At 38.0% G+C, this 18,752-nt stretch overlaps 1 protein-coding gene across 13 annotated transcripts in view; it reads left to right on the top strand.

The window, feature by feature from the left end:
- The window catches only part of mef2cb (myocyte enhancer factor 2cb), a 191,553-nt gene that overhangs the window by 5,318 nt on the left and 167,483 nt on the right, over window positions 1-18,752 (top strand). For 3 of the 13 annotated variants that reach the window (XM_052020242.1, XM_052020248.1, XM_052020251.1), the window contains exons 1-2: window positions 250-459; window positions 827-926. The gene's annotated coding sequence lies outside the window, so the exon portion shown is untranslated. Of the gene's footprint in view, window positions 1-160; window positions 460-826; window positions 927-2,774; window positions 2,939-18,752 lie in introns of those variants that run through there. The other 10 variants (XM_052020252.1, XM_052020249.1, XM_052020246.1 and 7 more) reach the window with 8 other exon arrangements.

The following is an 18,752-nucleotide window of genomic DNA, read 5'->3' on the forward strand; positions in this document are numbered from 1 at the left end:
AACGGGCTTGCGTGAGTGAGTGATGCGGCCGGCGGCGGCGTGTGTGTGTGTGTGTGTGTGTGTGTGTATATATCCGCGCGCGCGCGCGGGCCCGCTCTCCCTCCCGCCTCCCGCGGGCGCGCGCGCTCCCCCGCCCCCGCCTGACGGTGACGTCGAGGGCGGGCTGGACGGAGGCGGGAGCGAGCGAGCGAGCGAGCGCGCGCCCGGCGCGGGCCCCGCCTCCCGCTCGCCGGCGCTGCCGCTCCGCTAAATATAGAAGCAGCTACACACAGACAGGGAGCCTGACTAACCGAGCGGGGCTTTCTCTCTCCTCTCTCTCTCTAACTCACTGCGAAATGGCTCTATCTATAGCCCTCAGCGTGTCCGTCCTTTAAAGTGCTGCATCTTTTTCTTCAGGGAGAAACAATTTAATGTATTACAAATCTCAGTCCTCACAGTCGATTTGCCTTCATCTCCCTGGTCAGTAAAAATAGAAACTTATTCGCTGCAAAAAAAAGAGACACAGTTCAGTTTTTAATGACTAGACTACCTCAGTAATTGTTTAATGCTTCAAGCAAATTACGGCCTGTGGATATAACTGTGGTTTAAATTGTTTTTTTTCCCCCCCCCTTTCCTCCTCCTCCTCCTCCCCCCCCTTTTTAAAAACTTGCGTTGTGCTCACCCGAGGAGGGAATTAAATGTTAATACTCTCTTGTTATTGTTTCAGCCGTGGTTTTGTTTAATCTTTAATGTTCACATGGCCCGTGAACGTGTTGTTGTGGTGCTGAGTGATGACGAGCTGATGTGTTGGTAACATGGTCGATTCTCTGCTCTCCCCTCCGTCCAGGGTGGCGACCAAGTTGGAGCTGTTCAAGTAACTTTAATTCGTTTTTCAAGAAGGGGGGAAAACTGAGGCTTGAGGACGCAGCATCGTCGAGGTTTGTACGGTAAGTGAGTTTTTTTTCTGCTTCTCTTTCTCCCCCTCCCTCCCTCCCCCCCTCCCTCCCCAAATTCTGTACGTTTACTTTTCTGAGGTTGTGTTTTGACATGTGTGTTCTGTGTGAAAGTGCAGAGAGCACTTGGTGACCGAAACGGGGATTGTGTGCAATGTAAAGGGATAATTCACGCTAAGGTTGGGGTGGGTGGGTGGGTGGGTGGGGGGGGGGGGGGGAAGAGTCATTGTTCATTTTTGTTTTAATTTACCGCCTTTATTACTCAGTGCTCTCAGTAATATTTGCAGCAGTGGGATTTCTGTTGGTCGTTTGCAGGGTCCCTGCTAAAACCATTTGAAATAGCACGGGAGATGAAACCTAACATCGTGCATTTAATCATTTAATACTTTTGGCATTGGTAACAGCGGTTACCTTTCACTGAGTAACGACGTTGCATTGGTAGTCATTTGCATCATATCTGACTTTAAATTCCCATCGTTAGTCGTTTAATAGTTTATAGCAATGTGTCAGTGACAGTTCACTTTGGAAGTGAATACCCGATGCTGTGCATACTCTCTCCGCAATCACGGAGTGACTTTTATCCTGTACTTCATCTTATTGCAAAGAGTCATGTTACTTGAATTAGGCTGGATCTGTGGCGAAGGTTGTTTATTTGCGATTTCCTCAACTTTACCAGTCTTTATCTGTAGTGATTTGCACTTCCTGCAGTCCAGGGAAGTTGACGCTGTCCGGGAAAAAGCTGCTTGTTTTAATTTCCAAGTAGCTCTTCGGAATGGCATTCCTGTTGTAAAATGGGCCGTCAGTGCTGGCGCGGTAGGAAATGCTCTGATAGTGGAATGTGCATCGCTGATTTCCAAGTCATACTGCTGCGCAATGTACTGAACCAGTGTCTTGCATCTCACCAACTCGTCATCACGGGGAACCCAAATTTAATTTTTAAACTTTATTTTCAATTTTTAGATTCCTATGTTAACCCCACACCCCTGCCTCTCCATTCATCCCTTGTTTTCCAACTTTCATTCAGATCTGAGTTGTTCTGTAATGCCATCTTTCCATCCATTCAGTTAATCGATGCATTCTTTTATTTGAGATCAAGCCCCATATTTTACACAAATACTATTCCTTTTTATACTTAGTTTCTCTTTAATTCTAAGTGTTTAGAAAATGAACTATATGGATATAGGCACACTTTTTGGTGAACTCAAAGTAGACTGCGTGACAAGTACATGGAAGGATTGGGGTAGAACCAGAAGTGTATTTTACTGGGATAAAATTCGAGTTGTGTTGAATTTGGCAACATTTCCCATCATTTAGTAAGACATTAAAATATAGAAATGCTCCGTTAACAAGATGAATGTCATCCACGTACGGTAGAAGGGGGGTCAGTTTTTGCCGGGGAGTAGATTATGTATCAGACTAATGGCTGGAATAGGTTGCGTTGTTGCTAAACTGCGGTCAGAGAAGGCCATGCTCGACGTTACGTTATCTAAACAAAATATGACAGATCTCGTAATAAGGATATGGAAGCGTTGAATACATATTGTGCTGTATAAATCAAAGTTGCAGTGTGCTATATCAAGTTGAGAAGTGCAAACAAGTTGTTTATCCTGTGGGGGCAATCAATAGTGGCTAATCTGGCGTTAGAGGAGAGTTAATGTTTTCTGTACTGGCTGGTGGTAGAGAGCGTTTTTGGAAAATGCTGAAGACTTGATCCCGCCCCTTTACAAACTGATAATCCATAAAACTGGTTTGGGATTGAGGGAGAATACCGGTCGTGTTATCTCTCCCTCGCTGCAGTTTAGTCGTTTAACAAAATATCTGGTGATTTTTATTGTTCAGATGTTCACCAGTGGAATCCATCGATAAATGTTCGATCAAATAAATGCAAGCATCTTTGAGGCCAGCAGGTTACTCGGGTCGAAAACAGGCACACGGTTGTAGTCAAGTATCAGTCAAATGCACACTTTCCGTTTGGAGAAGACTTGTTTCTCAGAGGAGATTCGAAAGTGAGTGAAATCCAACCATCAGATAGGATACATTTAAATTTCTGGAATACTTTATGGTTGCCACTTGTGATGGATGTAAGCGCCGCCGCCCCACTTTCTTGACAGGTATTGCACACTACTGCAACCAGCTGTCAATATTCCGTTTATTTTCTGTGTTTAGGCATTGTTGAGGTTGCGATGTTTGTAAGATGAAACCTGTTACTTTGTGATGTCTGATGTGTGGTGTTGTTGATTACATCCTGATGCCTTGACCTTGGGGTGTGTGCTCCGTGTTCCTATTTGAAATTGACTCTCTTTGCAGCACAAACACATGGTATTTCGTCTTTTAAGAAGTGTAAGGTATTGCCCCTAGTGATATATATTTAAATTAACTTTTTTTCAACCCTTAACCCTGATAAGAGAATTAATCAGGAAGTGTGTGTTTGTAGGTAGTCTTGAAATATCCTCCGCACATCATTGATAGAGTGAAACGTGGAAGGTCTTTCAAAATGATAGCTGAGCTGTATGTTAATATAGAGCTGATAAGATTTGTTAGAGGACAGATTATTTGTGCAAAGCCAACATTTTGCAAGTACGTATAATTTGACTGGATGAAGCGTGCATTTTATCAGTTCAAATTTGAAGGAAGATTCCTTGGTGCTGATTTTGGTTTAGAAGTTACTTGTATTTCCTGGTATCTCTGTATGAGTTCACAGGTAGGAAGGAGCATCGGTATGCCAACCTGGGAAATGACTACCACGGTTCCCTTTTGCTGGCAATGCTGTCAGATATACTACAGTATGGGGAAGGCATTTGTAGAGTACAATAAACGCAATTTATAAGGGCTTGGCAAAGATATCTTCAAGAATATCTGCCTTTAGATTCATGATACTCCTTTTTAAACATTTTTGGAAGTACTTATTTTGAGTTAAAACTTCTTGCTATTTACTTTCAGATATTTCTGTAAAATAGATGTTTAAAACAGTAACACTTTTATCATTCCAACTATTTATTTTGCACCAATTAGATGTTGTTTGACTCCCTCCTCTCTTTCTTGCTCTTTCCTGCATCTGCACAAGAAAAAAATACTGATGGGTTGACAGTAACGGTGGAATTTGCAAGGTTGCAGAAGAGCCATGCTTGGTTTTAAGAAATGAAATGGAGGTCTTTCAAGACCAAACAAAAATAAGTAGCACACTTCTTCAGCATACAAATGTTGTATGTTATTGGAATTTGTTTTATCAAGAAAATGAATAACCATACAAAATCGGTATGCAAATAGAGATGACCTTTAGATATTAGTACCAGGTTGCATTGTGGACTTTGATACAATATAACATGCAAAGGTATTTTTGTTTTCTCTATGGGAATACTGTGGTGCCAGGTTATGTTAAAATAGTTATTACTTTGACCAGAATCTGTAATAAAAAGTTAAAGCAGACAAGGAAGCCTATATTTTTCACTATTTTTAAGTGGCAGTTTGAGGTATGATACTAATGCTCTTGTACATTTTTTGGTCATTTGAAAGTAATTATGGAGAAATCATGACTTGGGATAGCCCAGCGAACATGATGTAGCATTACATATTGTAAGATACTATTTCCAAGTTGGACATCTAATTATCATTTAAAACTGTTTGATGTTTGTCGGGTAGTTCAGAAAAGAATGTCTAAATCAGATTATAATTTCATAATATCCCATTTTAAAATTTAAATAAACAATTCACCATGGACAATTTAAAGGTTATGTAGTGTTGCATGCTTCATAATTATGCATTGAGCATGAGCTGCTAGATTTAATATTGCAGGAATTATAGCTGCATTACTGATTTTTGTTGAATCAGATTAGATAGTAATCTGAATAATTGCTTATTGCTTCTGTAGGATTAAGTCCTAATCTGCTCTGGCCTAAGGCAAACTTGTAGCATGTGGATATCTGATTAGAGATATACTCATTAGTACATTAATCTTAAAGTCACATAGGCATTTGGACAGTGTAGGGCAAGCTCTCAGTGTGGCCTGTCATCTTCAAGAAATCAGACAGGCTTTCACAGACAATTGATGAAAAACCAGCACTGACAACAAGAGTCTTGTGTATCATACAAAGGAAGGATTAGGCGGTTCACATGTCATCCTGATAGGCTAGAGACCAGAGCTGATTGCTGGGGCATGGCAAGGCACACTCCAGTTTCAATTGATTATCATATGAGGAGACAATATCCCTGCCAGTTGTCCTACTTAAACTGTAATCTAAAACTGCTAAAATCAAATCTCTGCAGTGCCCCCTTTAGTTTATTCCACCTCTTTCTCCGAATTTAGTGATTAATTATCAAGCTAATCATTACATCGTTTTCTCAAGTCATTATTAGTCCTCAGTCTTAATTATTCAAAATCATGAAAAATGAAATTGATATGATGTCAGTGCTGGATACACAATACCGTATAAGATTGTACAAAATCTTGCAAGTGTGTTTATATATTTAAATTTTCTGCAATATTGAGACGTGCTAAGCATGGTTAAAAATATACTTTGATTTGAAATCAAGTTTGAGTTTTTTATGTCAAAGAATGCCAAATGTAATTCGATTAAAGATTTAAGACAGAAACATTATACATGTAGTATAATTCAAGCATCATTTAGAGGAATTCTTTGAAAACGGAATAATGCTGTTTCATTCTGAGTTGAGAGAGCTTTTAAAAAAAAGTATTTTAAACAATAAAACCACACACTGGCTTAAGCAGCTCCTCTATTTGTGCTTGGGGACAAATTTTAATAGTGCAATAAATCAAAATTACTGCAAGAAACATGGCAAAAAAACTCAGTTTAGAAGAACTGGATATTCTGTGAATATACTGTGCATTTAAGTTGTGATAGTTTTTAAATAAATCTTTTAAAAAATTATTTACAACTCCGTGTATAAATTGTGAAACTGTTCCATAGATATGGAATTTTACGCAGTACATTTTAAAATACTCGTGTTTGTTATAACTTGTTCACTTTATAAACAAGACATGTAAAGCTCTCTTAGATTACAATTTATTTTTATTTAAGGTTTTGTTGTGTGGAATTTCTATGTGCCATTTTGCCAGTTGAAATCAAATCTTGGTATTTAGAAAATTATTGCTTGTTGGAGTAGGATATCTAAAGTAGTTTTAGTTTCATGTAAAATCCTCATCAGGGTTTATATAGACAGACAATTCTTGCATAGACCTTTGTGAAAGCTACAATCAACCAGGGATACTTTTTTTCTTAATTTGGTCTTTTCAGTAGTTTATTGCTGAGAATTGATCTGCAGCATTTAATGTAGAGAGGAAAACAAATGATCAATATAACATCAAAGTCACATTTTTATTGGCCTATCATGAACATGTTAATCATAATATTTTACTGATATTTACATGTTTTTTTTCTCGTGTGATGTATAGCATTCCTTTATACAGGTACATTTTAACTTACTTTTTGGCTATACTTTGGATTTTTTTTTGTTCTATTCTTGACTATTCTGGGAGTATTTTTGGGGGGGGGAGTGAAGTCTGGTAATAATCTGATCTTTGCTTTTAGTTTTACTATGTTATTTATAATGTTAATTATTTTAAATTTATTGTATATTGAACTCTGCTTTTAAAAACATTTTTCCAGTATTGAATAAATAGGACGTGTTTGTGACAAGGACAAAAATTTCTGTGATTTCTACACTTGATGGCTGAGCCTCTTAAGGTGAATTACTAGTGTATCTTTCATAAGCTTCCTTTTCTCTTTCCCTTGGGCCTTGTTGAGCATGTCATATTCAGGTGATAGTTGGCAGGAATATATCACCAAGTCTATTAACCCATGGTTGATATTGAAAATAATGCACACAGGCAAGTTTGTCTGAAAACCCAATGTACAAAACTGGCATAATGATCATGGGCATATTTCTGTAGATTTAAAAAATTAAAATAAATTGTACATGCTCTGATTTTTGTGTAACCTCAGTTCAGTGGTGACACATTCATTTGTGAATTGATGGTTAGGAATCCAAGTCCCATGCCAGGATTTGGACATTAAAAACTAGGATAGTGCCTCAATGCAACATTGTGAGGGAGTGCTATACTGTTGGAGGTCGTATCTGCCAGAAGATATGTTAAAGTTCTGGATGCTCTTCAGAAAGTAAAGATCCTGTGGCACTTGTTTGAAGAGCAACTGGCAATTCTCCAAGTGTTCTGCCACTTCCCTATGAACACCATTTGCTATTTTTGGTTCCCATCAAATGGAACTTGATTGCCATGTTTGCCTATCCAACAGAAATGACTATATTTCATAAGATGTACGTTGATTGTGAAAGTAGTTTGGGATGTCCCACCAAGTGAAAGGAAGGATTTTATTGTAGGTTTTCTGTTTCTTCAAGAAAAAAAATTGTGAAGCAAATTTATAGCACTTTTGTTGCTGCTGTGGTTTGGGTACCAGATGGCTAGTTGATAAGATGTCATTGCACTTACAACCAATGATTTTTGATTTTCCTAAAGAGTTTTGCAACATCCTGAGAGTATGAAAAGCTATTACACAAATATGCAAACAACAACAGACTGGGGGTGGGGGGTGAGGAACTCCAGTCCATAACCTTCACACTTAAAATAATTATCACAGCTATTGATAGCTCAGCTAGTTTATCCAAAAAGTAGCAAACCTACTTGGATTTGGTGGTCCAAGATTTGATCCATGCTCTGTGCTGAGTTAGCTGATTTAATCTAGGACAGCAGTTGGAGCACTGAAATTGATCTTGTTCATGGTCTTGGATTAGACAGAATAAAATAAATCGGGATTCTGGTTTTATCAGCATCCAGTCGCACCTGGTAGAAATGTACCTGTGTGGTTGTTAGGTGAGGACATATAAATTACGTTTTGGTTAAAGGACAATACCAAGGGAAAGTAGAATACTACTTTTTTATTCCAATAATTTGACAATTATTACATAATACCAAAGGAATTCATTAAAATGCCCACTGTTGTAGTAATATCTGGAACCATTGTTAGTGCTATGGAAGGACACTAAATATTTCAAACATTGTCATGTGACGTGTATGATATACTGTGACTTTTGTTTGGTGTACTGCAGAGTAGTGTCTAGTTTAGTAACTATTAGTAAAGTTCAAAGTCAATTATTTTTACTTTTAATAAGAAATTATCAGTTAATTTAGTTGTGAGTTATGTGTAAACAAAACTATTTTGACAAATCTGCTTTTGAACTGTTTTTACTTAGATTTAAATGTTAAGATTTACTTTGGAAAATACTAGTTATGTTTGTAATTAAATGGTAGATGTGCAAGTTCAGAATTTTCTTTAAATTTGCATTATAAACCATGCCTTCAGCATTTGATTACAGTTTATTACCTTGCATTGTTTAGACTAAATAACTGGTGTGCATATTATTCCAGTTCATGTTAGATTTAAGGAGTATCATAGTTAAAAGTTTAACCTCACAATGTATAGGTGTGTTTTGGTTTATTTTCTATACTAAATTTTATTGCCATAATGTAGTATTGTACTGTGTACTGATAGAATTTGGAAGTGAGGTCTCATTCCAGACATTAATATTGCTAAACATTGAGCAGAAAATGCATTGCAGACCACATTCTGTAAATGGTATAACAACAGTGTTGAAGCAAACTGTTCCATGGAATCTCACCTGTCCCAATTTTAACAAGTTAAAGTCTTTAATCTTGGAACTGTTACCTAATTCATAGGTATTATACAATGTGCTAGAACTTATAAATTGAGTTGGAGTTCAATATTTAATTTTGTAGATTCCTAATCAACTCAAGGCTATTGAACATCAATAACATAAGTAAAAACCTGGCTCTATTCCAGGTCAAGTTTTTTTTACCTTGGTATTGGATTACATTTATGATAGCCAATTGTACCATTTTAAGAGTCGGTCAGTCCTGAGAATACCTACACTTGACTTTGGCTCTGCTAAATATGCCAAATTTAGATTAGCTCAGCCTTCTAATTTGAGCTGCTTCTTGGATATTAGTTCACATAACTTGACTGTAGTTTTTCAGAGCCAAAAATGCCAGTGCTGTCATCATCCTTTCCTTGTTCTGTTAAGTTTGTAATGACAACGGAAATTTTGATTTCATTGTTTTCCTTCATCTACTGTCTTTTCCATTTATGGCCAAGAGGGCAGGCATGTGACCCAGTCATAAGTCTTTGCCAATTCACCACTTAAACTGGCTGGTAAGAAATATGGGAATGGAATTTGGCAGCTGGCCTCATTCTCTCCCTGTGGAAAAGTCCAGCCTGGGAAAGATTGGAATTTTATCATGTGTAAACTGATGTCTCGATTTGAATGTGTTATCGTTGTGCCTTGCATTAATAACATAATTAAAAGACAAATGATGGCATTGTGGTTATGGTTGTGGACAAATAACGTGGAAGTTTTGGAAGCTGAGCATATTGTTAAATTGATAGAGCACCAGGTTATTGGAAATCAAACCTTTGGAGATTGCTAGATTGTCATAAAAATCCAGTTAATTCATTAATGAGCAGATAATTTGCCACCCATACCCTTTCCAGGTCTGGTGTACACATGAGTTTTTTAATATTCATTTTCAGGGCCTGGGCATTGCTGGGAAATCGAACATTTTTTGCTCAACCCTAATTGCCCTTGAGAACATGATGGTCAGGTGCCACAGTGAACTGCTGTTGTCTTTCTGGCAAGGGTATTCCCATATTGCTGTTGGGCAGGGTATTCATGGATTTAGACCCAATGATAATGAAAGACTGGTAATCAATAGGTGTTTCACAATGCTGTGCAGGCATCGAATCTACCTTTCCGGATGGAATAAATGAGAAAAAGGAACCATCCATAGTTAACTAAGGAAAGCAAGGAAAATACCAAGTCAGAGGTTGGAGCGTACAAAGTAGCAAAGGTTGGCGGTACAAGCAGTGGAACAAAGCTGATAAGGGAGAAAATTGATAGAAAACAGGCAAGTAATATCAAAACTAACTTCAAAATCTTGTGTGATTATATAAAGAGGGCAATGGTAGCTGAGGTAAGCGTAGATCTCTAGAGAGTGAGATGGGGGAATTAACAATGGAAGCAAATAAATGGCAGTTAATTTAAACCAGAACTTTACATCAGTCTACACAATGAATGACTCTTCAAATTGTATCATTTTCAGAGTTTGTCATTCTGAGAATACCTACACTTACTGAAGTGTGAAGTTGTGCACTTCAGTAAGAGGATTCAAAAGGCTGGCTATTATCTAAAACATAACAAATTACCAAGTTTCAAACAGCATGGAAGAACTTGTTTAAAAAAAAATCCCTGTAAGGGACAAGGCATTGGAAAAACTAATGGGACTAAAGGTAGACAAGTCGCCAGGACCGATGGCCTGCACTCGAGTTTTAAAAGAAGTGGTTGCAGAGATGGTGGAGCCATTGGTTGAAGGTTTTCAAAACTCACTGAGTTTGGGGTGTGTACCAGTAGATTGGAAAACCTCAAATACAATTACCTTGTTCAAGAAGAGAGAGAGAGAAAATGCAGGAAACTATAGGCCAGTTAGCTTAATATCTCTTGGCAAAGTGCTAGCGTTTCTAAATGACTATTTTCTTTGATTATAGAAGCTTAATGTAATCAAACCATGCCACTGTGTTTTTCTGAAAGATAAATCATGTTTGACAAATTTGAGATCTATTTTTGATAAGCTTGCAAGATGTAAATTTACTGGAGATGTAACAAGCAGAGTCAATAGAAGGGAACCTGTAGATGTAGTGTGTTTGGATTTCCAGAAGGCATTTGGCAAGCTAATGAGCAATTTATGACACACAACATTGGGGGAAGTTTTAGCATGATTATCAGATAGAAAGAGATTTGGATTAAATGGGTGTTTTTCAGGCTTGAAAGATGTAACTAGTGGAATGCCCCAAGGATGAGCTCTTGGCCCTTAATCATTTACTACTAGCTTGGCCAGTGTGTAATGTATCCAAGTAAGTAGATGAGAGAGAATATTGCAGTGAGGATGTTTGGCATCTGCAACGAGATATACATCAGTTGAGTGAATCAGCAAAAGCTTGGTATATGGGGTATAGTGTGGGGGAAAATCATGCACTTTGGTAAGAGGATTCAAAAGGATGGCTATTATCTAAATGGAGTGTGTTTGCAAATGAGTGACGTACAGAAGGATCTAGGCATTCTTGCACATGAATCACAAAATGTTAGCAGGCAGGTGTAGCAAGTAGTTAGGAAGGCAAATGGCACATTGGCTTTTATTGCAAGGGAGGTGAAGTTTAGAAATAGAGAAGTATTGTTACAATTCTACAGAGTGTTGGAGAGGCTGCGCCTAGAATACTGTGAACGGTTTTTAACCCCTTAAAGAAATGATATGTGGCATTGGACGCAGCCCAGAAGAGATTCACTAGGCTAACTCCTGGGATGACAGGATTGTCCTATAATGAATGGCTGGATCTGTATTCTTTGGTAGTTAAAGGAATGCATGTAATCTTATTGAAACAAATAAGATGCAGAAGGGCTTGACAGGGTAGGTGTTTCCAGTGGGAGAGTATTGAATGATGGAACATAGAGCCACAAGATAAAGGGGCGGTCATTTAAAACTGAAGTGCTTAACAATTTCTTGTAGAGGGAGGTGAATCTCTGAAATTCTTTACCAGAGCATTGTGGAGACTAGATTGGAAGTATTTAAAGAGGAGGTAAATACATTTTTTGAAAGATTGGGGAATTGATGGTTAATTGAACTGGTACAGAAGAAGAGATGAGGCCTGGGGCAGAGTAACCATGCCTGGTAATGGTGGGGCAGGCTTGAGAGGTCAGTTGGCCTACTCCTGCACCTATTTTCTTGTGTAAGTCAGGGTGGTGTGTGATGGGAAGGGAAGCTGCAGGTCATGGTGTTCCCAGGCACCTTCTGCCCTTGGTATTAGAGGCCTTGGGTTTGGGAACTGCTGTTAGAGAAGTCTGATTGTGTAACTGCACTGCATTTAATCTCGTGATAGACTTTGAAGTGGTCCATAGCTAAAGTTATTTAAGAATACTTATCACTATACTTCTGAGCAACTAAGAAATGTTGACAATAGGGAATAAAATATATGGGTGTTTTAAATGCTACCATATTGTAATCTAAAATACTGAGATTATTGTTCATTTCTCTCAGAAATCTCAAATGAGAACACTCTCAAACTACGGTTTGAATATGTATAATTACATGTGAACAACAAGTTGATAGATGACTTGTGATTCTTAAGAAAAGAAATGATGTGGTTCAATTGAAAATCCTCAATGAATAAAAGTATACTATATAGAGCTGGTAAGATCTGTAGCTTTATAAAACAGAATCAAATATCATCAGTGCCAGATAGCATAGTACTATTTATTCTTATTGGGTTTTCAATTGCTTTCTCCATTGAAATGTATGTACATAGATTAGACAGTGTATACAGTGCTGAAAAAGACTGTTCAATATAACCAATTGAGCCTTCTCCAATCATTCCTCTTTTAAATCTGTCAGCATTTCTTCCTCATGTTTCCATCTTGTTTTTTTTTGCTTCAACCACTCCTTGTTCTACATTTTCACCACCCTTTGGGTAAAGGGGTTTGTACTGAATCCCCAGGATGGATTTCCAGGCAACCTTTTTTTTAATTGATGGCCTCTAGACGTGTACTTCTCCACAAGTAGTAATGTTTTCTTTGCCTATGCAACATCAAAACGCTTCATAATTTTAATAACCCCTGTTAGGTCACCCTGCAGCCTTTTTTTTGTGCAAAATGAATAACAAGTCACATGCATGAAGTTATAATACAGTTTGCACAGCCAGTGTTTCAGATAGCAGCATGAGTGGTGATTAGAAATTTGGATCATTTATAATCAATTGAAGAACAAGTATACAAGAATATATATAGGGCTGGATTATGCTGATCCTGGCCCACTGGCAGGATTTGGTGCCTGCCCTCCCAGGCATGGTTTTTCCAGATGTGGAGGGCTGTTCTAGCTGATCCTCCATACCTGAGAGCCATCACACAAAGTGGTGAATAGGCCTTGCATGAAGTACCACTGGCTCCAACCCTGTAACACCCCGACAACTTTGCCTCTGTTAAAAGGTTTTAAACAGACATTTAAAAATTACTTGAACAGATTTTGATTCATTGTGCATTTAAATAAGTAATTTGATTAAAGACATCTTAAGTATTGTTTATTCACTTTTCAGGATCTGGGCATTGTTGGCAATGCCAGCATGTATTGCCTATTCCTGTTTGCCCTTGTAGAGGTGGTGATGAGCCACTGCCTTGAACAGCTGAAGTCTTTCAGGAGAAGTTAGCCCCATGCTGCAGTTGGATAGATGTTCCAGGATCTAAAACCAGAGAGGAAGAAGGATCAGTGATATATTTTCAAACCAGAATGGTGGGTGACCTGCAGGTGGTGGTTCCCTGACCCTGGTCATAAGTTGTTGTTGAAGTAGCCTCTAAGTACATGCATTTTGTAGGTTATGCACACTGCAGCCACTTTGTACTGGTGGTGGAGGGAATGAATATTGAGAGTGGTTGATGGTGTGTCAATCAAATGGATTTGCTTGGTCCTGACTAGTGTCAATACCAACAAATAAATAAATAACGCTATAACAAAATAAGATAATGTAAACCCTTAATCTCTGCTATTTATTGCACAGGGTCAGTGACCCGATTCAAATGATTATTCATGTGCTGCACAGCTTTTCAAATGGGATGAGAGTCAGGATGCAGAGTGCATCTGACCCCTCTTCTAAGCATGTCAATGTAATGCCATAGCATGCAATACTGAATCCAGTAGTGGAACAGGAAGTTTGACATCATGGTAGCTTGTGTCCAACTTGCCTTGGACTTCTGTATTTGATTGAGCAAGTGCAGATGACTGAGAAGTGTTGGTCTAAACGCATTACAGCCGGCAGTTCGCAGCACTGTGGAACTGATGGCTATTGGTCAGCTCGATCTGGCTCATTATCTGTGTGTTTTCAATTTTTTTAAGAACTTGTGTTGACAAAAATGATCTAACTTTCTCATTGGTGAGATAAGCCTGATGATGCTTTTTAAAAAAAAGTACACAAGATTATTGATCTAGGCAAGTAGCATGATGACTAATAATTGTACTGGGCATACCTGCATTGTGTTATATGTTTAGTTACATTATATTTGTCTTGTATATGTCTTTAGTAAAATTTATATGTTTATAAAGTAAAATGCACAATAAGGAATCACTTTTTAAAAAATAATGATTAACTTGTGTTAATTGGCCACTTGATCTACTAACCTAAATTTTTGTATGATATCTGTACTTTCTGTGTGGTACCATCTGGGCTGTAGATATTTCACTCCTTGTTTTGAACAGTATTACTGCACAATTCTAATTTTGTTCCATGCTACAAAGCCACCTTTTTAGGAAAAGGATAAATGTTATTTGGTCAATTTTGAAATATGGATGTTGTTAGCAAAGCTAGAATTTATTGCCTGTTGCTAATTGCTCTTGAGAATATAAGCACAGAATGCTGTTAGGTGGAGTTTCTGGATTTACTCTATTGTAGTGAATGAATATATGTCCAAATGGTGGGAAAAAAACTTACAGATGCTGCAAATCTGAAATAAAAACAGAAAATACTGGAAACACTCAGCTGGTCAGCCAGCATCTATGGGAAGAGAAACAACTAGCATTTCAGGTCGGAGACCCTTCATCAGAATTGATATATTTTCAAATCGGTATGGTGTGCTTGGAATGAAATCTTCAGATCGTGCTACTCCCATGTTGGAGTGGATGAATGTTCAGGGGGCCAATCAACTGGGCTGTTTCATCTGAATTGGTGTTGAGCTACTTGAGTGTTAGACCTGCACTTGTTCAGGCAAGTGAAGAATATGCCATACTACTGACTTCTCTCTTGTAGATTTTGGAAAGGCTTTGGTGTATTTATGTTGCTGATTCAGAGGAGTTTCTCCAGTGTTATGCCCCTGAACTGTGATGGTGGAGGACTTGGCTCTGGTAATGCTATTGAACATCAACGATGGGTGGTTGGACTCTCGTGGAGATGAGTATTGCCTGGCACTTTCACAACATGAATGTTATTCACAACTTATTAGTATGTGCTTGAGTATAATTAAGTCTTTATTTTAGTTTTTGCATGTTCTAATGACACAGGAGGAGGTCATTCACCCCATTGAATCTACACAGGCTCTCAGAGCATTTCTAATTTCCTCTATTTTGGGCATCTGAGAGTGTAGGTTATCCACTCCCCTCCCCGAATTTTCCTACTATCCATCTACACTACGGACAGTATAGTGCAGCCAATTAATCGATCAGCATATCCTTGGGATGTGGGAGAAAATCAAAGCCCTCGTGTGAAGCCCACATAGTCACAAGAAGAACATACAAACTCTGTACAGTCTGCACTCAAGGTCAGGATTGAAGCTTGGTCAAAGGAGCTTTGTGGTAGCTGCAATACCAGGTATGCCACTGGTTGAAATGGATGGGCTATATGAATGGGCAAACATCAGGAAAATGTATTATGAAGTGGGAACATTTGAAATTGCCCATTTTGGTAGAAGTGAAGCCTATTATCTAAATAGCAAGAGAATGCAAAGCTCTGAGATGCAGAGGGATCCAGCTATCCTGATGTGTGGTTTGCAAAAGACTGGTATGCATATATAGCAAGCAATTAGGAAAACTAACTCATTGTTATTATTTATTGCAAGGAAAATTGAATAAAACAAAGTGGGGAAATCTGATAGGAGTGAACATCTGGAATACTGTGTACAGTATTAATCTCTTTATTTAAGGAACAATGAGGAAATTGGAAGCAGCTCGGGAGGTTTAATGGGCTGGTACCTAGAATAGGCAGGTTGTCTGAGAAAAGGCTGGACAGGCTAAGCTGGTTTCTACTGGAGTTCAGAAGTGTGAGAGGATTGATTGAAACAGATGATCCTGGGAGGGTTTAACAGGTGGATGTGGAGAGGATGTCCTCTGGTGGGAGTATCTACAACTAGGGTTCACTTAAAAATAAGAGGGATGAGGCAAAATATTTTGAGGGTCATGAGTCATTGTAACTCTTTTCCTCAGAACAGTAGATGTGGAAGTTTTGAATGTTTTTAAGGCAAAAACAGATTTTTGATAAAGGGATGAGCGTTTGCTACAGATAGGTGGGAATGTGGACTTGATGTTACAATCAGAAGAGCCGTGATCTTATTAAAAGGTGGAGTAGGCATAAGGTGTCAAGTGTCCTACTGGTCCTAACTTGTATGTTTATATATTGGTTTACTATCTACCTAAGTCTTGCTAATTACCCAGCTTGCTTGTGCTACCAAGCTACTTTTGCAGATGTACAATGTAGTTCTCCACCCAGAGTAATTTTGACATTTTCTATATTTCAAAAATGCCAAATGATGTCACAGCAAGCAGAGATAGATGTTTGGCTAAAATGCCCCAAACTTGTAAGACAAAGGTTTATTTGTTGTTAAGTGCCTTCTTTTTGTTTGTATAAAATATATTGACCAATCTTTGAAGACTGAACATTATGCATAATGTTCATGAGTTAAAGCATCATAATCTACTTACTGAATACATTCATAGAACAATTAGTTGAGAAGGAATCTCCCCATCAATCTATTTTCACCTAGAATAAGATCTAATTTATTTTTACTGTAGCTAGAAGTGAACAAATGATCTTCTACAGATCTGAAACATTTCTGAATGATGAAGTTGCTTCTTCCATATCAATAATGATGTAACATTTTAATTTCTGCTAATGGAACTCAAGAATCCAAGAAAATAGGAGCAGGACTAGACCACTTAGCCCCTCAAGTAGCCTCACTACTTAATATGATCATGGCTGATCTGCCCCAGCCTTATCTCCTTTTCTGTGCCAGTTCCACATAGCCTACAATACCAAGTTTTTTTTTAAAAATGTATTTACTTCCTCTTTAAGCACCTCCAGTGTTCTAGCTTCCACAGCACTCTGGGGTAGAGAAAATATCCAGTGTGACAAAGGCTGAGCACATTGATTCACTTAGTTTCGGGTATACCCTGATTTAATGCCAGACTCGCCTCAATGCTAATTTCTGATTTGTTATCAGCATATTTATTGCATACATAGTCTAGCAGTACTGATACAGTTGGAGAATCCAGTAATCATACTTTATCTACAGCTTACACTGTCAACACGGTGTTGACATTTAACCAATCCTTCAGGGAAGTACATTTCCCCAATGCACTTGGGTAGTTGATGCTTCTTATTAATATGAGGATCTTTGGTTTCCTAGGATCAGTGATTTAAGTCATAATAATCCTTTATAATAGCTTGAGTTTAAGTCGGCTTTAAAACTTATGATTGATGTGAAGTTGCAAAGCTATGGTTCTTTCCAAAGTGTTTAGCAAGATTGACTTTCAGCACTAATGAGTACATTTTCTGTCATATATAATGATGGAGCTTTTTCAAGAGATTAACCCTTTCGGGAAATTGGAAACAGTTGAAATGTCCCACCTTCAATTAACAGAATAGTGTTACGGATGAGTTCCTGGAGTTTTAGCAGCCATCTTGTTATTGTAAATGATTCATCAAAGGCTTTTTTTGTACTAAATGTGAGCAACTTATTCACCTTGTATTTTGAATAAGCTTGTTACAAAAATTAATTTGATGACATCTTATTTGTTTCAAATATAAAAACATTGATCCATATTTTCCTGTGCAACCCACCAGTCAAGTTTTGGCTGATGTTATTAGGCCAGAAGAAACCCCATCAAGGAACTGCTCTGTCGTCTATCAAAGTTGTGAAGGTCTTAGTTCGCACTTCTGAACTTAAAAGCTATTATAAAACAGTATCTGCTTATAATACAGAAAGAAACCAATCAGTCCCAGCAGAGCAATCTTATCCCACCTGTCCTTATTTTGCTGTAATCCTACAGCCAAATCTTTCTCATGAATCCATCAACTCCACTTTGCTGCTTATCAACACTAATCTACAGTAGTCAAATCTATTACCATGTTTTGGGATGTGGAAGAAAACCAGAGCACCTGGCAGAAATCCATGCAGTCAAGAGGAGAATGTACAAGTGCCCCATGGGGTCCTGGAGCTGTGAATAATTATTTGCAATTCTAATAACATTTTAAATTGTATAGAAAATATATACATATTATTCCTTGTAGATTTAAGACCATTAAAATTACTGGACTTGGTAGGTAGTGGATCTAGTCCCTGGTTTAACCTGTGCAAGATCCATGAGCAGATCTGCCTGTATAAATGCTGGGCAATCTCGAAGTTTGTTCTCCAGCAGCAGGATTCCATGTGGGATCTAGCACGAGAAAGACTAAATAGATTTGCTATCTGAAAGGATTATTTGGGAATTCTTCATTCTTTTACGCTTATGCTGAAGTTCTGATCTTGCTTATATGTATGCAGGTAAATGCTGACAGTTCACGACAAAACTGACAATTGTTACTAGTAAGAGTTAGTCCACTATAAATGTTTCGTACACTGAAAGAATCTTTAATAAATGATTTGATCCTAAACTTAGAATACATTCTTCTAGATTTTAAAATAATTATTAATGACCTTTTTATGTCAACTTTTCAAGGTCAGTGGAAAATATGTGTGGACTGGTTTGTAGCATAAGTTATGTTACAGGATGAAACCAGAAAATGCTGGAAATGCTCAGCAGGTCAGGCTGCACCCGTGGGAAGAAAAGCAAGCTTGGCGTTTTGGGTCGAAGACCCTCCATTAGAACTTGTTACAGAAGTCTGTCTTGTGAATCTGCTTACTTAGAACTCATCAATAAATTTATTCATGCCATATTTAAAGCAAAACACAAACTGAATTATCAGCCAACAA

This window comes from Pristis pectinata, chromosome 7, assembly GCF_009764475.1.
Source record: "Pristis pectinata isolate sPriPec2 chromosome 7, sPriPec2.1.pri, whole genome shotgun sequence".
NCBI lineage: Eukaryota > Metazoa > Chordata > Chondrichthyes > Rhinopristiformes > Pristidae > Pristis > Pristis pectinata.